At 39.2% G+C, this 18,937-nt stretch overlaps 1 protein-coding gene across 2 annotated transcripts in view; it reads right to left on the reverse strand.

Annotated features, from left to right (window-relative positions):
* The window catches only part of PALM2AKAP2 (PALM2 and AKAP2 fusion), a 532,981-nt gene that overhangs the window by 21,402 nt on the left and 492,642 nt on the right, over nucleotides 1-18,937 (reverse strand). The gene's annotated exons all lie outside the window — the stretch shown is intronic.

The following is an 18,937-nucleotide window of genomic DNA, read 5'->3' on the forward strand; positions in this document are numbered from 1 at the left end:
CTGGTTGTCCAGAGGGAGTCTAAGCCCTCCCTCTGCCATCTTCCTGCATTTTTCAAGGCGACTGAATTTCCCCCAAGGTTTGTGACAATCTGTGCTCTTGACTGTATGAGGAGAATAAATATCAATACTTCCCCACGCCAAAGGAGACTCAATTCATGATAAAGCATCATTGTACTGCTCCCACCCACACACAAGAAGGAAAAGATCAAAATGTGGGTTGTGAATAGCGGTGGCTCTCGCGATGCTTGTAGAAACACATTGGACTGCTTCCCTAATAAAAATTTCTCCCTTTATAAAAAGCCCAAGTTGTGTATCTTGCAACAAATTTGATTAAGGAAATCTCCATTCCAAGAATTGGCTCAATTATTTTGAGTAGATTTTTTTTTAAACCCTTACCTTCTATCTCAGGGTCAATACTGTGTATTGGCTCCAAGGCAGAAGAGTGTTAAGGGTAGGCAATGGGGGTTAAGTGACTTGGCCAGGGTCACATAGCTGGGAAGTATCTGAGGCCATATTTGAACCCAGGACCTCCTGTCTCTAGGCCTGGCTCTCAATCCACTGCCTGCCTTGAGTAGGTTTTTGAACATCTGATGCTTCTTCAAATTAGAGAAATGGTTATTTGACGGTCATACTGAAAGCGACCTTTTTCTGAACAGCTTCCCAAATAAAGGCAAAAATCAATCACCTACCAAGATGGCAAAAAAAAAACACAAGCAAAAAAATCTAGAACGTACTTATCCCAAAAGAAAAGAAACACCAAATTAGACAAAACAGCCCCTTAAAATAAATATGCTTAAGAAAAGTTGAATCCAATTCTACTTCCTCTGCTCCCCTCTAATGACGTCTTCAGTTTCTATAAAGGCAATCTTGGGTTTGCATTGGATGATGCAGTTTTACTGTGAAATGTCTAAGCCATCCAGAAAGAAGACAAAAGCAGACAGAAAGATACCTTTTAGGAGAGGGGTTTTTGCAGTGTCAAAACGATGAACCACTGTGTAGACAGAACCCACCGCTCAGGCTCATCCTCCCCATGCTCGTCCTACTCCCCGTCCCATTTTGCGTGCAGAGCACTCTGAGGTTGGCGCTTTGGTGGAATACCACAGAACGGGAGCTCTGGGGCCTCCTGTGCGCTCGAGGGCTTTGGTGGGCTTTGGATTTCGGCTTCCTGATTTGGCTTAGGGGATTTTAGCTAGGTGATAATTTCTGTCTCCTTCCTACATTTTCCTCTTTTTTTTCCATTTTTATTAAAAATGAATTGTTAAGGGGGCAGCAGAGTAGCTCAGTGGATTGAGAGCCAGGCCTAGAGATGGGAGGTCCTAGGTTCAAATCTGGCCTCAGACACTTCCCAGCTGTGTGACCCTGGGCAAGTCACTTAACCCCCATTGCCCACCCTTACCACTCTTCCACCAAGGAGTCAATACACAGAAGTTAAGGGTTGAAAAAAAAATGAATTGTTAAGAGTTACTAACAGACTCGTGACTTGAGAGTTAATTTTATAGACGGCGGCCACAATCTTTTTTAAAATTAATATTATATTTAATATTTTTACTTTCATTATTACACCACCAAATGATGGAGCAACAGAGACTCATGACCACCAGGCTTGACTATCACATGATTTAAAAAACCAAAACTACAAAGTGTTTTAAGGAACAGGTTCGTGTGCCTAATGCCATTATTTAGCATTATAAAAATATAACATTAAGTAAGTAATTTCCTAGTGTAGGCGTTAATTTCATAGTAACCACTTGTATCTCAGGTAACTGGCCCGATCCAGCAGGGATTCCCGATGTCACAGTGGGAGGCAGGGTTCAGATATGATATATTAACGGCATTATTGTGGAACCATGAAGATTCCACCTGTAGTGTGAGATAATAACAGCACTTACATATATTATCTTGCTCGATTTCCACGACGACTCTGTGAGGGGAATTGTGAAAGTGTTCTTAGTTCCACTGGATGAACAAACTTGAGGGTTGATCTATTCAAGGCTGACGAGCAAATATGGGGAAAGGCCTGAATCAACATCTCCTGGCTCTAAATCTAGTCATGTCCAGCTCATTCTATTACACTAAACCTGGCGGGTAAGGAAAGTGAGAAAGAATAGCATTTCCCCTGGATAAACATAATATTAAATGAAAAATATTAAGGCTATAACTCAAAAAAAAAAAAGGTAAAAAGGATTAAAAAGGTGGGCTTGTGTGTAACATATTTCTACAAACATTTAGAATACTTATCCTGATTGGGAACTTAACTGATCAAAATTTGAAATAAAAACACATTTCACGAATAATTATGGTGTCTTGCCTTAAATATATATGGAGGCAGGTGGAATTTGTTATTGAGTCTCAGCTGACTCTTCATGATCCCACAGACCAGAGAATGCCAATATTGTCCATGGAATTTTCTTGGCAAAGGTACTGAAATGGTTTGGCATTTCATTCTCTAGTGGATTAAGGCAAACAGAGATCAAAAGACTTTCCCAGGGTTACACAGCTAATAAGTGTCTGAGGTTGAATTTGAACTCAGGTCTTCCTGACTCCAGACCCAGCACATTATCCACTGAGCCATCTAAGCTGCCCAAGTGGAATATAAATCCTAAATAAAGCCTAAAATAACTGCTATTTTGTAGGCAGCCAAACCTTCCAAATTAGAAATTTGTAATCATTTTTGTTTGTTTTGTAGGCCCCTTCTCAAAATAAAGTGTTTAAATAATTGAAGGAAATGCTAGGTTTCGGTTAGAGATTAGTGAAAATAAATGTGCAATGTTTTTCCCATCTAAGTTCACTGACCCCTCCAGGTTAAGAACCCTTGTTTTAAACAAAGAATGCCTTTCAATATTTGGCGTATAAAAATGACAGCAGATTCACCTCTAGAGAGACTGGGGGAATAGAAATGTAGAAGAAAAGGGTATGAGTTATCACTTGTTTAGGTGTGTATATGATTTGGAGTTGTGGTTTTAAAAGATCGCTTTATGATAAAAATGAATAATATGGAAATAGGTATCAAGTGATAACATTGGTATTAACCCAGTGGAAGTGCTTGTCAGCTCCAGGAGGGCAAAGGAAAGAACATGAATCATGTAACCATGGAAAAATATTTTAAAATAAAAAAAAAATGTAATAAAAAAAGATTAAAAGATACAAACCCCAATTTAAAAACAAAAACAAACCAAAAAAAAAAAACACCACAATAGCAGTTGTTCAAGTTTAATTTCTGAGGATTAGGCTTTGCAAGTGTAACCTCTGAGCACCCTGGGTTACCACCTCACCACACTGACACAGAGAGGTGGGTCCTTAGGGGAAATGGTCATCTCATTGTCCCCCCCCCCCCCCCTGTAGCACTTCTTTGATTTATAATTAGTTTTTTTAAAGCGTCCTTCATTTTTTGTGCAAGTATTTTTTTGCTATCTTACTCAGAAAAGCCTTTTAAAAATGATTAAGTTGGGTGTGAGTACATTGTATACACACATCAGGGAAAAAAGGGAAAGCCTCCCTTAAACTATTACATGTGTAAACCTAGAAGCCAGGTTGAGGTCATTGTACAAGCTTGACCCACTAATGGGTAAATCTTGCCCAATTCCCCACCCCACTCACCCCCAACAGACCAGTTTTGGGGGAAAAAAAAATCACATTTGCAATTCACTTTCAAGGCAGTCATAAAGAAATAAATGATCATTTAATGAAATACAGATGGATTTGATTTTCATGTTCCAATAAAGAGGCAGGAACCCCTTTTTTTCTTCCCTGTGAAGAAATAGCTTAAAAAAAAAAAAAAAGATCAAAGAAGACTTGGAGCAAGCAGCACAGGGAGAGGAGGAGGCAGCAATTACTGCCACTAGGGATCAGTCACATCCTGTCCGGGATTTCCCATATTCACTGACGGGACATCTGGCATCCATGCCTTGTTTCAGTTGGACCACATTTCAGGGCAAAAATCCCAATGCAAATAGGTCCTCTGACTTTTCTTTTGTAAGCTCAGGAACATGTATCTTTCTTGGTATGTGGCTGAATGGACTATCCTAAGCATTTCATTGCAAAAGAACCAAGAGTGTGTCTGACCAAGTAAGAGGCAGCCAGGTCTGCATCCCCAGGACTTAGCACTGTTCTTGTCCTGTTGGTGAGCTCCTAAGAAATGTTTTTTCAAGACACATCCTAGCTGTGTGACCCTGGGCAAGTCACTTAACCCCCATTGCCTAGCCCTTACCAACCTTCTGCCTTGGAACCAATACACAGTATTGATTCTAAGATAGAAGGTAAAGGTTGGGAGGGAAGGAGGGAAGAAAGGAAAGGAAGGAAGGGGAAAAAAATGCTTTTTCATTCAAAAATATGTATGTAACTAGGCCAAATGAGAGTATGGATACTTTTTTGCAAAGCCCAATACCTAGCTTCTCCCAATTCTTTAGATGTCTTCACAATGACGTTGGAGGGTCTTCCTTCCAAGGTACTGAAATTGGTCTGCCTTTTATGTTTTGTTTTTTTCTTTAAATAATTAAAGTTAAGCACTGTTATTTGTCCTTAAAAAAAACAAACAAACAAACAACAACAAAAAACAAAAACAGTGGTTTGATTCCAAAAAACTCATGAATGAAAAATGCTATCTACCGCCAGAGAAAAAACTGCTGGGGTGTAAATGCAAATCAGAGCATACTGTTTTTCTCTTTGTGTGTGTTTTTTAAATGAGTTTTAATCCACAGCATGACCAATGTGGAGATATGTTTTACATGATCACACATAAATAACATAGATCAGGGAGAAGAAAGAAGTAGGGAGATAAATTAGAATTCTATTTTTGGGGAAATTGTCAAAAATTATTATTATGTATAACTGGGGAAAAAATAAATAAAATTTTTAGATTTTGTTTTAGATAATATGGATTCCCTGTCATGACTTTAATGATGACTTTGGACAAATCATTTCATACTTCTCTCTAGGGTTAATGGTTTCCTGGTCCCTCAAATGAAGGGATTAAAATCCATAATCTATAATGGTCCATTTCGGCTCTACAATCATTATTTTACAAACTTAATTGTCAGCAATAGACTAAATTTCACTGAACAAAATTCCTTTGCAAATTCTAGTCCTGTTATTTAAAACTAAAAACATGATTTCATAATATGCTTTGTAGAAGAGAGGTTCTTAAACCCCAATCCATGAACTTTTTAATAAAAATCTTTTTTTGCTAAATTGTATTTAAAGGAGGGGCAGCTGGGTGGCTCAGTGGATTGAAAGCCAGGCCTAGAGATGGGAGGTCTTGGGTTCAATTTGACCTCAGATACTTCTTAGCTATGTGACCCCCATTAGCAAGTCACTTGACCCCCATTGCCTAACCCAGTGGTTCCCAAGTTTTTTAGGCCTACCGCCCCCCTTTCCAGAAAAAATATTACTTAGCCCCCTGGAAATTGATTTTTTTTTTAAATTTTAATAGCAATTAATAGGAAAGATAAATGCACCTGTGGCCATCACCGCCCCCCTGGATCGCTGCAGCACCCACCAGGGGGCAGTGGCGCCCACTTTGGGAATCACTGGCCTAGCCCTTACCACTCTTTTGCCTTAGAACCAATACACAGCATTGATTATAAGACAGAAGGTAAGGGCTTAAAAAAAATTGTATTTAAATATAATTTGGTTGTCCTGAATGAAAGGAAAAGTTTCCTTTGTAATCTTATGTATTTTATTTTATATATTAAAAAATATGATTCTGCAAAGGGGTCCACAGGCTTCGCCACTGGCCAAAAAGATTCAGGCAAGAAAGGAGGTTAAGAAACCTCTGTTTCTAGAGGCTATCGTGAGATGCCCTAAGGAGAATCACCGACTCAGGAGGGACCTTGGAGACTATCCAATTCTACTTAAAGAAGAATCTTCTCTAGAACACGCCTGAAGAATAGAGATCTAAGTTTTTTCATCCAATTTTATTTCTTCACTATTGAATAACCCTTTCCTGTGTACGCTGGCAGCTAGGTGGTGAAATAATTGGCGTCAGGAAGATCTGAGGTCAAATCCTGCCTCAAGACACTGGCTGTGTGGCCCGGAGCATGTCCCTCGACCCCCTCCTTGCCCCAATTCCTCATCTATAAAATGGGGGCCCACTGGAAAAGGAAACGGCAAACCACTCCAGAATCTCTGCCGAGGAAGCCCACAGACCAAAGGAGAGTCAGACACAACTGAACAAGAAGGGTCTCCTCCGAGTTTTTGTGGTCTCGCTTTCTCTGGGTTCCCCGGCAACTTGTGCGAGAGGCTCCTTCTGGATGGCCACCCGTGCCATGGTCACCAACTGGACCTCGTCTTGGGCATTCTTCCCTCTTCGGCCGCTGTGGTCTCACTTGGGGACTTTCAGCTACCATCCTATCGAGGCAGATAATACCCAGATGTCGAGGCAGATAATACCCAGATGTCTCCGTTCAGCCCTGATTGTCGATTTCTAAATAAATAAACTTTAAAATATGTTCAAAAGAAAACTCATTTCTTTTCCCGTGAATTCCTTTTCTACTTCTTACTCGCCCCGTTTCTGCTGAGAGTACCACCGGTTTTCCAGGCAAACGAACAATCACAAAGTACTTTAATAACTATTTAGCCCTTCCCAGGGCTTCTATGCCAGGTACCAAGTCAGGTGCTGGAGAGAGAAAGGAAACAGGAAGAGGCCCTGCCTGCCCTGAGCCTAGATTCCAAGGGAGGAAGCCTACGTTTATTTGGGTATTTGCTCGCAGTCTCCACGTGCAGGATCCAGTGTCTTAATGAAGATTAGGCGGGTCAGAACCCCAGAGTCTCCCACGAGGCAAGCCAGAGTAGAGAAGATCCGAATGGAGCAAGCTTTACTGAGGGAAGAGCATGCTGAGGCGAAGGCGAGCGAGGGAGGAGGCCTCTCAGGTAGCTCACTGGCATCTTGGAGAGCGTTTGATGCCCTGCAGGGAGTACAACATTCTGTCCCAAGCCAGTAAATTTTGGGAAACGAATGTCAAAAATGGTTACTACATGGAATTGGGAAAAAACCAAAATATATTTTTTAAAAATTTGTTTTGGACAATACGGATTCCCGGCCATGACTTTAATTTTGACCTGGGACGACTCATTTCACACTTCTTTCTAGGATTAATGGAAGACTCCTGGGGGCATTGGCAGCTATCAAACTCCCCACCAACAGGAAAGAGATGTTGGTCCACTTCTGCCCATTTTACCCTGACAAGGTGGCTTAGTCTTTTGTTTTCTTTTTAAATCCTTACCTTTTGTCTTAAGACTCAATACTAAGTTTCAGTTCCAAGGCAGAAAAGCAAAAAGGGCTAGGCCGCTGGGGTTAAGTGACTTGCCCAAGGTCACACAGCTAGGAAGTGTCTGAGGACAGATTTAAACTCAGAATCTCTTGTCTCCAGGCCTGGCTCTCTATATATACCCTGAGCTATTCAGCTGCCTTGACGTGGTTGTTTTGAACTTCTTGGGGATGTCTTTGTTTAGCAGGTCTGGGAGACTCCTTAATAGATACACATATGGGACAGAAACACTCATTTTAGAGGGCAGCCATCGGCAACTAGAGGAGACTGAGGAGGACTTTTCTGGGTTTCTAAGAGGCAGAGATGAGAAGGCCCAGCATTCTGGCCCTGTGAATTAGTCGCAAATGAACTGGGTCTGTGGAGATTTGTGCCACCATCCCCAGAAACACATTCAGTTAACTTAAAAGAAAGTTTTCTGCCTTCTGCCTCAAGATTAGGAAATAGATTCATCTAACACAAGGAGCCTATTCTTTCAATGGCTTTGGGGACTGATACCCCTCTTGCAATGAAAGCGTTAGCTTATTCATGAAGAAGGAAGTTTTGAAAGAGATTTGTAGGAATATCCTGGCTAGACGGTTAAATCCTAACTTAAATCATCTCTTTTACCATGTGCCCACCCCTGCCCCTTTCCATCTGAAAAGTCAGCTGCTTTTGAAAGGGATGGGCTTTGGGCCCATAAACATATCTAATGGTTCTGTCAGTAGCTATTTGTGGGCACTGAATGAAACTCTGAAAATAAGATGAGACCATCCAAGGTCACTGGAACCAAACCCACCCGCCTGGTCATATTTGTGTAATTCACTATAATACTTCGAGGCAAAAGGGCTGCGTGAATCGATAGCTATGCCAGGCTCAAGGCAAATGTGAAAAAGATGGAAAAAATTAATGCAATGAAATTAGGTAGAGAGTTGTGATTGCCCATGTCCAAGTCAAGTGCCCCGATTCCATGGCAGAAGAGTGGTAAGGGCTAGGCAATGGGGGTCAAGTGACTTGTCCAGGGTCGCACAGCTAGGAAGTGTTTGAGGTCAGATTTGAACCCTGCTTCTAGGCCTGGCTCTTAATCTACTGAGCCACTTGGCTGCCCCCAGCAGATTTTAAAAAAGTAAAACACTTCCTAGCTAAGCGACCCTGACAAGGCGCTTAACCCCAATTGCCGAATTCTGGTTGCTCTTCTATTTTAGAATTTATTATAAGGCAGAAGGAAAGGATTTAAAAAACAAAATTAAAATAAGTATACAAGTAGAAGGTGTAACTAGGACACCTAATCACATTTCAGACACTCTGCCACGCAACTGCACTAAAACTAGTCCTTCTCAGTCATTTTCCTTAAAACATAAACTGTAATTTTAATGAATGCCATGTTCCTGAACTCTCCCTATTTCTACATTCCACACTCCCCACCCCACCCCCAATTTGATCTACTTTTAAAAATCTCTCCTAAAAAAAGATATTTTTAAATTGTCAAAAGTTAATCTTTTAACTTCCTGTTTTTGCTGAAAAGTCCTTGTCAATGATGATGTAAAATGAATAATGACCAATATATACTGTCATCACAGCACTTTTGGACACTGAGACAGTAGTATCTGCACAACTGCCCAGAGCATGCATAAATAGGAAAGAGAATACAAAGCTCTAATGAAAGGAAGTAAATGATTTTATAAGTATGCAATATGGTGACTTTTCTTTTTTTCCTCCATGAAGCATAAGCTCCATGAAGATCAAGATTCTTTTTCATTTTGTTTTTCTATCTCTACAGTGCTTATTAGAGTGACTTGCAATGAGTAGGCACTTAATACAGTTTCTGAATTGTGGATAGGGGAAGTTTGGCTTGTTGTGTTTATGAGGAAAATTAATAAAGAATTTAGACAGCCTGGTGCTAATTTCACTAACGGTCTAAACTCTTAATTTTCCTTATAACAGTTGAAAAGGAAAAAAATAGATTAAAAAAAGATTGTGGAATAATCTTAGCATCATGATATACTCATGAAGAAACCTAGGAAAATGAGGGAGGAAGCATGACGGAGAGAATTTTGGTGAGTATTAAGAAAAAGCAACAATATTTTCATTAGGACATATTTATAGATCACCTGGACAAGAGAAGGAAATAGACAATGAGTAGAGGAAACAGTCATTAGCCTGACATGGTGTAATGATCCAGCAATAGACAGGGATTTCATTTGTCTTTGCCCAAAAGCGGAGAAGTTGATAAATTATTGAGTTGCCTTAATTATAAGTTCAATTTTTCAAAAGGCTAAGGAAGCAAGAAGGAGAGCTCTTTCTTTTTTGGCCTTGATTCTGAACAAAGGAGAAATTAGTTGCTTAAGTAGAAATGATGGGTATCTTGGGAGGAGGGGACCGACTATTCTATCTTAATTAGCAAGAGAAGAAAGGAAAATTGGATTTAGTATATTCATTCCCCAAAAATCTAGAATGAGACTTCAGAAGGCTGAGAGAAATATGCATGTGCATAAAATATTACATAATATATTCTATATAAATACATCATGTTTATAATTACACACATGTATATACACATATGTATATACATGTGTGTCTATTTTTATATACATGTAATATACACACAATACATACATGTAGTGTATCTATGTATAGACACATATAGACACTGATACATATTCAATTTTATGATCTAAAATGACAAAAGAGAAGACATTCCATTCTATGAGTGATAAGAAGCTGTAAGGAATGCATTTCTAAGATAGAAACAAACTATTGCAAATGTGGAAGAAAAAATGTAGCTGTCCAGAGAATTGTACAGAAAATGGAAACAAAGCCATGTATCCAAAGGCGAATTTCAAAATGTGACATGATCCTATAAAAAATAAGTAATAATGCTAAAGCTCAGATAAAAGTACTTAAAAGAAAACTAAATTGATGGAGAGAGAGAGATCAAAGAAGGAATAGGACCTTTATTGTTTAAGATAAACAGGATAATGGACAGAAAGCATAATTATGCATCTCACTGTGCTTTCAGTTGAACTGACAAGAAGAATGCTCTTCAGATTGTCAAGAATAGAAAAAAATGGCTAAATTAAGATGAGTTGGTGATGAGAACACACATTAGCTGCTCTCAACTGGTTTCAGTCACTAGATATGAAGGAATGAAATTTCCAGGTCCTAAAAGAACTGGCATATATGAATGCTGAGAGAAATGATTCCTGAAAAATCATAAGGACCAGGGGAAGAGCTACTGGTTTAAGGTCTTAATTTTCAAAAAAGAAAGCAAATTGAAACTTGTAACTAGAAGCTAGAAAACGTGACTACAATTCCTTAAAATTCCAGAACATATCACAAATAAGTTGGTTTGTGAATACTTAGAAAGGAAAATGATGATCACTATAGGCCAGGCCAGCACAGTTTCATTAAGAATAATTCATGCCAAGGGGGCAGCTGGGTAGCTCAGTGGATTGAGAACCAGGCCTAGAGATGGGAGGTTCTGGGTTCAAATCTGGCCTCAGACACTTCCCAGCTGTGTGACCCTGGGCAAGTCACTTGACCCCCATTGCCTACCCTTACACTCTTCTGCCTTGGAGCCAATACACAGTATTGACTCCAAGAAGGAAGGTAAGGGTTTAAAAAAAAAAAAAAAAGAATAATTCATGCCAGGCCAACTTCATTTCCTTTTATTTTTAACAGGTCTATTATGCCGTACATGTATAATATTCCTAGCATTCAAGTACAAGACAGAGATTAGTTCTGGTTGAATGGCTAGACCCAACAAAGAATCATTAATGGGCCAAACAGGAGAGAAGTTGTTAATGGTTTTCTTCTAGGCCCTGTGTCATTTTAGTTTTTCACCAATGATTGAGATTAATGCATAAATAAAATAATTAGTCAACATGTTTAAATGATGAGCTGCTTGATTTCTATATGAACTGGAAAGACTTCCATGAACTGATGCAGAGTGAAAGGAGCAGAACCAGAAGAACATTATACACAGAGACAGATACACTGTGGCACAATCGAACATAAGGGACTTCTGTACCAGCAGCAATGCAATGACCCAGGACAATCCAGAGGGACTTATGAGAAAGAATGCTATTCACATCCAGAGAAAGAACTGTGGGAGTAGAAACACAGAAGAAAAACATGATTTATCACTTATTTATATGGGAATAGGATGTGGGGTTGTGATTTTAAAAGATTATTCTATTACAAATATAAATAACATGGAAATAGGTTTTGAATAGTAAGATATGTATAATCCAGTGGAATTGCTTGTCTACTCTGGGAGGGGAGAGGGAAAAGGGAAGGGGAAGAGCATGAATCATGTAACCATAGAAAAATATTCTAAAAAAAAAAAGTGAAAATGAAAAACAAAAAACAACCAATTTTATTAAGCATCTTCTTACTATATGTCAGGAACTCTATGTGCTGGAGATACAAGAACAAAAATGAAAACAGTTCTTCCCCCTCAAGGAACTTACATTATTCTTAGGAAACAACATGTACATCTATTAAATAAATGTAAAATATATATATAAGGGGGGCAGCTGGGTAGCTCAGTGGATTGAGAGCCAGGTCGAGAGACAGGAGGTCCTAGGTTCAAATCCGGCCTCAGATACTTCCCAGCTGTGTGACCCTGGGCAAGTCACTTGACCCCCATTGCCCACCCTTACTAATCTTCCACCTATAAGTTAATACACAGAAGTTAAGGGTTTAAAATTTAAAAGAAAAAAGAAAAAAAAAATATATATATATAAGACACAAGATATTTTGAGTGAGGAGGGTGGGGAGGCATCAGTAGCTGGTGGGGGAATCAGGAAAGGTCTAATGTAGAAAGTAGCACTTGATTTGAGTTTTTTGAAGGTAGAGATACAAGATGGAATATTAAAGGAGGGGCCAATCAAGTCAACCAATTTAGCTATAACATAGGGATAAGGAGAAAGTAATGTGTAATAAGAATGAAAAGGTACCCTGAAGCCACATTGTTAAAGGCTTTCCCACGTCAAATAGAAGCATTTATAATTTATATTGTAGACGCAAAAGGAAGCTCTAAGAGTTTTCTAAAGGGTAAAAGGTATGTGACGTAATCAGACCTATATTTCAGGAATAGCACTTTGTCTAAAGATGTCTGAGGAATGGATTGAAATGATGAGAATCTTGGGAGGAAGAGACCAATTCTACGTTATAATTAGTAAGAGAAGAAGGGGAAAATTGGAATTAGTATGGCACATTCCCTAGAATCTGGAATGAAATTTCAGAAGGTTGAGAGAAATTATATGTGTATATATATTTAAACACACACGCATATTCTCACACATTTTACATGCACATATTATGTGTAAACACGTATGTTTATACATATGTGTATATATGATCCTACAATGTAAAATGACAAACGAGAAGTCATTCCATGGAAGGCAGGAAGCTGTAAGGAATATAAAAAATATAAGGCAGGGAAACAACTGCAATAGTCTAGGTGAAAAAGAAATGAAACCCTAAAACTGGGGTGATGTAATGAAGAGTGAAAGGGATGAATACAAGCCACATTGTGCACATAAAATGGACAAGTCCTGGAGACCGAGTGAACATGCAGAAGGGGAAGAATGAGGGGAGAGCAAGGAGCCAAGCATGACGCTTGAGTCTGAAAACCTGGGAAACGGGGATAGGTGTGCCTCTGAGAGAGGAATCGCTTTAGGAAAGTTGATTTTTGAAGGGCCTGAAGACACTGGAAATGTCTAACAGTGACACAGGTCCGGATCCCAGAAGAAAGCTTGGGGTTAGACTATATCAATCTGGGCATCATCTGCAAAAGAAGTCATAGTTGAGCTTATGTGGGCTGGTAAGATTGCTAAGAAAGAGTGCCTAGGACAGAGCCCTGGAGCACCCCCAAAGTGGCGGGGAGATAAAAATGATGATCCAGGAAAAGATGAGAAAGTATCACAAAATGTAGAGGGAAGGGAATATGCCAAAGAAGAAGATGGTTTGTCGACAGCAATCTATAGCAATTGCTGTCGACATATAGATATAGATATATAGATATAGATGTATTATAATGTGTAGGGCAGCTAGGTGGTGCAACTGGAGAGAGTGCTGGGTTCTGGAGTCAGGAAGACTCATCTTCCCGAGTTCAAATCTGGCCTCAGATAATTACTAGCTCGGTGAGCCTGGGCAAGCCACTTAACCCTGTTTGTCTCAGTTTCCTCATCTGTTAAATAAGCTGGAGAAGGAAATGGCAAACTACCAGGAAAAACTCAAATAGGGTCGTGAAGAGTCAGATGTGACTGAAACAAATGAACAAGTCACTTAACTTCTCTGGGCTTTGGTTTACTCCATTGTAAAAAAGGTGTTGGATAAATGGTCTTTCCAGTCTCTTCCAGCTCTCAATCAATGGTAAAGAAGGATAAAGACTGAGCAAAGGTCGATGCATTCGACAATTAAGAGATTACTGGTATCTTTGGGGAGAGCAGTTTCAGTTGATGGATGAGGTCAAAGATCAGAATGCAATGGGATGACAAGCAAGAGTGGAGGAAGCGGACACAATGGGAATAGAGCCCATTTTCTAGGTGTTTGGTTGTGAAAAGGAAGAGGGACATAGGAAAGAAACTCCTCGGAAGGGCTGGTAGGATCAAATGAAGACCCCACCAAAGATGAGGGAGACCTGAGCATGGCTGCAGGCTATAAGGAAAGAACTGGTTTGCTGGGAGACAAAGAAGGAAAAGATCATTGAGGCAAAAGATAGCTGGCAGAGCTGGCTTTTGTGAGAAAAGGCACTTCTTTTTCATACTCTGGAGTAAAGGAAGACAGAATGGGGGGTGTTAAGGCATTCTGAGACCCAGAGTAGGAGAGGGATTCCACTGTAAAAATGCCATCAGTTTTTCAGTCAAGTGTGAGCTGAGGTGCTCTTCAAGACTTGAGGAGAAGAGAAAATCAGAAACAGCACCTATATGTAATATCTCAATGTATAGAAGGATAAAAGGATTCCCTTGCTGCAATGAGATCTAGAGAACATAGATTCGGTAGGCAGAGTGTGTAGCTGGAATCTGCTAGTCCCATTCCCCCAGCTCATCCCCACCTCACTGCATGGCTGGATGTCATGTGAATGCTCCAAACAGAGGTCACAAGTGAAAAGCCCTAAGAACACGACCCAGAACTGATAAAGGTGTGGGGCAAGACCCATCCGCTCCCTCTATTCCCTTGGAGGCAGCTGGGTGAGAGTCAGATAGTGATCAGTTAGATTAGGGTGGTCAGTTAGGTTAGATTTGGCTTTATATTTCTATCCTTTTTTTCAATTTTTTTTCTTCAAGTGATTATTAATAAACTTGAGTTATTGTTATTAAATTTAAATTTTATAAGAGTTGTTTATTTTCCTCTAGCATCATTTAGAAATACACCAGGAAAGAAGGGTGGATCCATAGTGGAGGAAACAAAAGATGGATTTTAGCAAGACATGAGTGAAAATAAAAAATGAGAGGGATTCAAGAAGGCAGGACAGTGTAAGCCGAGATACTCAATGTAAAAATGAAGCGGGAGGTCCTGGGTTCAAACCTGGCCTCAGACACTTCCCAGCTGTGTGACCCTGGGCAAGTCACTTGACCCCCATTGCCTACCCTTACCACTCTTCCACATAGGAACAAATACACAGTATTGACTCCAAGACAGAAGGTAAGGGTTTAAAAAAAATACAAATAAAAATAAAAAAATAAAAATGAAGTGGAAGCGGGGAGGAAAGCTTAGGAGAGGAGTAATGGGTGGAGGTCAGTGAAGATGAACAAGTGACTAAGGAGGAAGGAGCCACAGAGAAAGATTAAATTGTAGGAGGTAATGCTCAGATACAGGATATTCAGAGCTCTTCTTGAGAGATGCTGGAGATTTCTAGGTGATAGCAAAACCAGGCAGGTGATCACTCTCAGGTATAGCTAAGATGGGATGAAAGATGAGGTCCCTGGGAGCTGAGGAAGTAGATAAGTTGGTGGAATATCAATGTGTATGATGAAGGCTGTTAGTGCAAGGGACAGTGGTAAAGGTGGAAAGGCCACGAGGCTGGTCCTGAAATTCTGGAGAAAAAAAGAAAAGGGCCCTGTGTACAAGTGCTGTCTAGAAGAACTAAGGCTAGCTAAATAGTTTCTGTGCAAAAATGGTTTTTGTTGGTGTGCTAACTAAAAAGGAGCTAAACACACAAAAAGTGAATACTGATCTTCAGTATCATTGAGAGAAAAATAGTGGCCAAAATGTCAAGTTAAGTCCTAGTCAGACCACATCTTCATTAGTTCAATTATGGGCACCATGTTTTAGGAAATTGAAACCATTTTCAGACACTGAAAAACTGAACCACTCAAAAAGAAGGTTCTGAAAAGGGTAACTGTGTTGTTTTGTTTTGTTTTTTCGGCCACAGACATGTATCATTGTCAAGTTGATGGCCACCCATCCTGCTGAATTCACATTGCAAAATTATGCAGGCCTATCAAATTGTAAACTTCACTAATAACAGCACCATAAGATTTTTCTTTCTAAGTAGATTTTTATTGCTATCGCTTGTTTTTGTATCTCCTAGCTCTCTTCCTATATATTACCTACTCATCATCCAAGGTTGCCATCTCTTATAACAAAGAATTGGGGGAAAAAATAATCAAAACCATTAAATACATTTTTTTAAAAGTTATCTCTATTAGTTGAATGAAGCTTAGTACGGGGAAGATGGTGATTTAGCAGGGACAAGATGACTGTCTTATATTCAAAGAGAGACCAAAAGGAAGACACTTGTTCCACTTGGTCTGAGAGGGCAGAACCTGAAATAATCACCAGAGAAACGTTTTTGAAGCCTAATTCTCATGTCTTGGTAGTGAGGTAATAGTAAGGGGCATCAAGGTGGCGTGGTGGATGTAGTGCCAGGTCTGGAGGTGGGAAGATCTCAAACACTTAATAGTTGTGTGACATTGGACAAATCTTTTTCCTTATCTGTAAAATGAGCTGGAGAGGTAAATGGCAAACCACTCCAGTATCTTTGCTAAAAAAATACAAAACCAAATAGGGCCACAAAGAGTTGGGTACAACTGAAAATAACTAAACAAGGTGGACTACAGGTATGGAATGAGGCGATGTTATCAGATAAGGCTGAAGTATTATTTTGTGAATTTAGATTTCTACAAAGGAAGATTTGGGAGAGGAAGGAGAAGTAGAAGACAATGGGGCACTTAAAAAATAATTTAATAATATTGAAAATAATCAATTAAATGTTTGGAGAAAAAAGAACTTGAACCAATGGGTAGTCACACAGATTTCAGTGTCAGATTTCAGCTTGGCTAAGTGAGAACTATTCAAAAGTGGAATGGGCTGCCTTGGAAAACGGTGGCACCTCTTACTGAAGGTCTTCAAAAAGAGAAGGGATGATCGTTTGTCGAAGATAGGGAAGAAGGGATTTCTGTTTAGCTAAAGTTGCATGAGGATAACTCTGAGGTCCATTTCAAGTCTTTGACTCTGTGACTGAAGTTCTTGCCAAGTAAGTTTTCTTTCATTTATTTGCCATCTGTGATTTCAACAAAACTATAAAATGCATCTAGTTTTATTTGGCACATTTTGTGCTACTGAACCATGATCCAAGAGGGAACAAGAATACAGGGGTTTGAAAGGACCTGTGACATTTTGGGAAGATTTTCCATACTGTGGGTACTAGAGATAAACATTACAAATTGTATTTTAGAGCAGAGTAGTAAACACCTATAGTTCAGTTCTTGCTACTGGGGAAACTGAGGCTGGGGAAATTATTTGGGTTCAGAAGTTCTAACGTAAAGCTGATTATCTGGATGTCCATACTAAATCAGACACCATGTTGGGTTAGGTGGGGTAGGGAGAAATATAGTAGGGAGAGGGAATGGAGTGAATACTAGTCTGCATGAGGATCAGCATTGAGGTTGGCTTTTTGAGTAGCTGCTACACTTACAGCCTGGGTAAGAGGAAGAAAAGTCCCTCCTTTCCCCACAAAACATGCATAACAGATTTTTAAAAAATGAATTTATTGGTTTTGATTATTTTTCCCCAATTCTTTGTTATGAGAGATGGCTATTTTGGATGGTGAGGAGGCAATATACAGGGAGAGAGCTAGGTGATCTAAAAAACAAGAGACAGCGATCTACTTAAAAAAGAAAAAGAAATGGTACCGTTTTTAGCAAAGTTTACCATCTGACAGGCATCATTTTACAGTGTAAATTTAGCAGGATGGGTGGGCCATCGACTTGACAGTGAAAACCAAGTGTCTATAACAAAAAAATAGCTCGGTCATACGGTGCATTCTGGTTTACAAAGTGCATTAAGCATGACCAAAGACCTAGTGAGCTAAACTGTGAAATTATCACCATCCCAAGATGCCCATCAACTAGAGAATGGCTGAACAAGTTGTTGCATGTGATTGTGATGGAATAAGGAACAGGTTCATTTCAAAAACCATGGAAAGACCAAATGAAATTATGAAAAATGAAACAAGTAGAATCAAGAGAACATTTTATATAGCTACAGAATTAATGTTTAAAAATGACTCATGAATGTTCCCCCCTCTAGAGAAAGAACTAATAAATCAGAAACACAAAAGACATAGTTTATATATCTATATCTATATATCTATATATATGTAATTTTTTTGGTCAGATGATGCCTTCTTCTCTAGGTTGGGGAAGGTACAGAGAGAAGATATCCAGGAATTTTAATGTAATCAACAACAACAAAAAGAATGAAAAAATTAAAAAAAAAAAGTATTATTGTATTATCATTTCCTCTTGCAGATGAGGAACTTGATAGTGTCAGATCCAGGATTTCAACTCAAAGTCCTAATTCCAAATTCAGTGAGTTCTATAGCATACCATCCTATCTCCATACCTGTTAGTTTTATACTATATTAAGCTATTTCACTGGGCATCGAATTTCTAAGCAAATTACTAGAAAATGATATAAAAAATGGTTCATGTCTTTTGTTAGCCTAGGAAAGGTAAGATGGGATCACCAACTGGACTAAGCAAAGGGCCTTTGAAGTGACAGTACAATCAGACTTATTTTACCCTATGACACAAGTATAATGTATGAACCTGCAATAACCATTATATTCATATTTGAAGAGGAAAAGTCATCCACAAAAAAATAATTAATTATAATCAATCAACATCAATGGCCTACACAAAATATCCCACAAAGATTAAAGAGTTCTGGTAACCCAAGGACATTTTCATCTTACTCATCTCAAACCAATTTTTTTTAAGATTGTTCATAAAAAATAATTAGAGGATGGCTATGTAGGAAAGCAATTTCTTGATGGAAATATAAGGGCAGACATATTCTCACAAGACAGGCAGAAAGAATGCCCCATGGCATGCCGAAATCAATGTGATCTATTAAAACATATAATTAGGGATAGAAAGTGACGGTGTGAAACCTAAAATAGAGTGGTTAAATTTTTACCAGTATTCAGGAAAAGAGCCACAGTCACCAGGGGAATTAGCCACTGCGGGAATTAGCCACTGCGTGTACGTGTACACACACACACACACACACACACACACACACACACACACACACACATCAGAGGCCTGGATCTTTCCCATCACTAACACACACAAACAACAGTATATTTGAATAAAACAGACAAGGAACCAAAGCAAGTCATGGGAGACACAGACAACAGGCTGGGAAGAGAGGTGTACCACATACAAGTTATCAAGTTA

This window comes from Gracilinanus agilis, chromosome 1 (assembly GCF_016433145.1).
Source record: "Gracilinanus agilis isolate LMUSP501 chromosome 1, AgileGrace, whole genome shotgun sequence".
NCBI classification, from domain to species: Eukaryota; Metazoa; Chordata; class Mammalia; order Didelphimorphia; family Didelphidae; genus Gracilinanus; species Gracilinanus agilis.